Source organism: Anopheles coustani, assembly GCF_943734705.1.
Source record: "Anopheles coustani chromosome X unlocalized genomic scaffold, idAnoCousDA_361_x.2 X_unloc_13, whole genome shotgun sequence".
Taxonomy (NCBI): domain Eukaryota; kingdom Metazoa; phylum Arthropoda; class Insecta; order Diptera; family Culicidae; genus Anopheles; species Anopheles coustani.
This window is the reverse complement of record NW_026525082.1, coordinates 97,501-100,724: the sequence shown is the minus strand read 5'-3', so window position 1 is coordinate 100,724 and position 3,224 is coordinate 97,501. Positions and strand designations below refer to the sequence as shown.

Genomic DNA, 3,224 nt, shown 5'->3' with positions numbered 1-3,224 from the left:
CCAATCACATGACATTAACCTAAGAGAGCATGCAGCGTATTATCCCAATGCAAAGTAAACGATAGACTCGCCCTAGTTCAGTGCTTCAACCAAGTGATGACTTCAATTTGGCAAGTGTGTGAAGTATAAAGTATAGTCCTCCCCTGGTCCACACTGCTTCGGCGGTCCTGGGTAAGATAGTTAATTCTAGCTTGCCCTATGTGGAAGAGGACACCATACTTAATACTGTGGTGTAATGAACAAAGTATAGTCCTCCACTGGTCCACGCTGCTCCGGCGGTCCTGGGTAAGATAGTTTATTCTAGCTTGCCCTATGTGGAAGAGGGCATACAAGACAAAGTATAGTTCTCCCCTGGTCCACGCTGCTTCGGCGGTCCTGGGTAAGATAGTTAATTCTAGCTTGCCCTATGTGGAAGAGAGCATACATGAACCAAGAACGAAGGTTATGATCGAGGAATGATTCGACAACTAACCGATGGTATGAAATGTGAAGAATTCAAGCAAGCACACAATCAAGTCATCACTTGGGCATGCTCGATAGCCAACCCTATGACATTAACCTAGTAGAGCATGCGAAAACCAATATATATGTAAACGATGCCCCTCCCTAGTTCAGCGCTTCAACCAAGTGATGACTTCAGAATGGCTAAATCAAATCGGTTCAAAACATACCATCGGTACCCTATTGAAACACACAAGTCGATATCAAACCTCATGATTGTGTAGTCCTCCACTGGTCCACACTGCTCCGGCGGTCCTGGGTAAGATAGTTCATTCTAGCTTGCCCTATGTGGAAGAGGGCACATTACTCAATACTGTGGTGTTATGAACAAAGTATAGTCCTCCACTGGTCCACGCTGCTTCGGCGGTCCTGGGTAAGATAGTTAGTTCTAGCTTGCCCTATGTGGAAGAGGGCATACAAGACAAAGTATAGTTCTCCCCTGGTCCACGCTGCTTCGGCGGTCCTGGGTAAGATAGTTAATTCTAGCTTGCCCTATGTGGAAGAGAGCATACATGAACCAAGAACGAAGGTTATGATCGAGGAATGATTCGACAACTAACCGATGGTATGAAATGTGAAGAATTCAAGCAAGCACACAATCAAGTCATCACTTGGGCATGCTCGATAGCCAACCACATGACATTAACCTAGTAGAGCATGCGAAAACCAATATATATGTAAACGATGCCTCCCTAGTTCAGCGCTTCAACCAAGTGATGACTTCAGAATGGCTAAATCAAATCGGTTCAAACCATACCATCGGTATCCTATTGAAACACACAAGTCGATATCAAACCTCATGATTGTGTAGTCCTCCACTGGTCCACGCCGCTTCGGCCGTCCTGGGTAAAATGGAACATTCCAGCTTGCCCTATGTGGAAGAGGGCACATTACTCAATACTGTGGTGTGAAGTATAAAGTTCAGTTCTCCCCTGGTCCACGCTGCTTCGGCGGTCCTGGGTAAGATAGTTCATTCTAGCTTGCCCTATGTGGAAGAGGACACTTCATACTTCGTCTCTAAGCGGCGGCTTGACTCCTCCCTACGGGGACCGGGTTTACGCGCACAGCGGCGGCTTACGCACTATGGCAGTCATGGATGCCTTACGTTTCTATGAAAAGTGTGTTCCTCCCCTGGTCCACGCTGCTTCGGCAGTCCTGGGTAAGATAGTTAGTTCTAGCTTGCCCTATGTGGAAGAGGACACGAAGACTTACTGTGGTGTGAAGCATAAAGTTCAGTTCTCCCCTGGTCCACGCCGCTTCGGCCGTCCTGGGTAAAATGGATTCATCCAGCTTGCCCTATGTGGAATGAGGACACTTTATGTTTCGTCTCTAAGCGGCGGCTTGCTCCTCCCTACGGGGAACGGGTATACGCGCACAGCGGCGGCTTACGTTATGGCAGTCATGGATGCCTTACGTTTCCATGAAAAGTGTGTTCCTCCCCTGGTCCACGCTGCTTCGGCAGTCCTGGGTAAGATAGTTAGTTCTAGCTTGCCCTATGTGGAAGAGGACACGTAGACTTACTGTGGTGTGAAGTATAAGGTTCAGTTCTCCCCTGGTCCACGCCGCTTCGGCCGTCCTGGGTAAAATGGATTAATCCAGCTTGCCCTATGTGGAATGAGGACACTTTATGCTTCGTCTCTAAGCGGCGGCTTGCTCCTCCCTACGGGGAACGGGTATACGCGCACAGCGGCGGCTTACGCAAGTTAGTCACCCTCGGCAGTGGATCACTCGGCTCATGGATCGATGAAGACCGCAGCTAACTGCGCGTCATAATGTGAACTGCAGGACACATGAACATTGATAAGTTGAACGCATATTGCACGTCGTGGGAACCTACCATGATGTACAGATGACTGAGCGCTTATATTTGAGAAATGTATCGCATACATTTAACTACGCCGTGACACCCGTCACGAGACGTGCACCATGATGTTAACTAGGGTCGCGACGACCCGCTAGCATTAAAGAACCCGTGGTTTACAATATACTGGCATTGGAATTCGAAGTATTTAGAGCGTCCGTGTTCCCGCGTGAGGCGGAAGTACGAGGAGAAGGCGTGCTTGTGGTGTCTGTGGTGGTGTTTACTGATGTCTAGCTTCAGCTTATTTATTTATTTAAATAGAAGCGAAGATGTCAAAGTAGCGTCGAAGCAGCAGCGGTAGCACAAATGATTCAAGTATGGAAGTTGACCAAAGGAACACAAACAAACTAGCGTATGGGCAATGGAAGGTATCAGTGAGTTAAACCACACGCGGGCTAACAGCCCGTTAACCGAGTCCAACGGTACATATTGGACATTGAAACAAAGTAGTCGCAAGCCAGATGTGACGATAACAACCGCAAGGTACATAAGCCTCAGTTCATGTGTGACAACCCCCTGAATTTAAGCATATTAATAAGGGGAGGAAAAGAAACCAACCGGGATTCCCTGAGTAGCTGCGAGCGAAACGGGAGAAGCTCAGCACGTAGGGGTGGCGGCCTGTCCGTCTATCCGATTCCGTGTACTGGTGCGTCTCACTATCCGTCATCTTAGCGCTTTTCAAGTCCAACTTGAATGTGGCTCAGAACCCATAGAGGGTGATAGGCCCGTAGAACAGCGCCCGTTGGATGATGGACCGAGCGTGCCATGGAGTCGTGTTGCTTGATAGTGCAGCACTAAGTGGGAGGTAAACTCCTTCTAAAGCTAAATACAACCATGAGACCGATAGTAAACAAGTACCGTG

At 48.4% G+C, this 3,224-nt stretch overlaps 1 non-coding gene across 1 annotated transcript; it reads left to right on the top strand.

Moving 5' to 3' along the window:
* Positions 1-2,209: 2,209 nt before the first annotated feature.
* On the top strand, positions 2,210-2,364 carry LOC131270075 (5.8S ribosomal RNA). The gene has a single exon (XR_009179216.1). It is a non-coding gene; the product is annotated as a 5.8S ribosomal RNA (ribosomal RNA).
* The last annotated feature ends 860 nt before the right edge of the window (positions 2,365-3,224 follow it).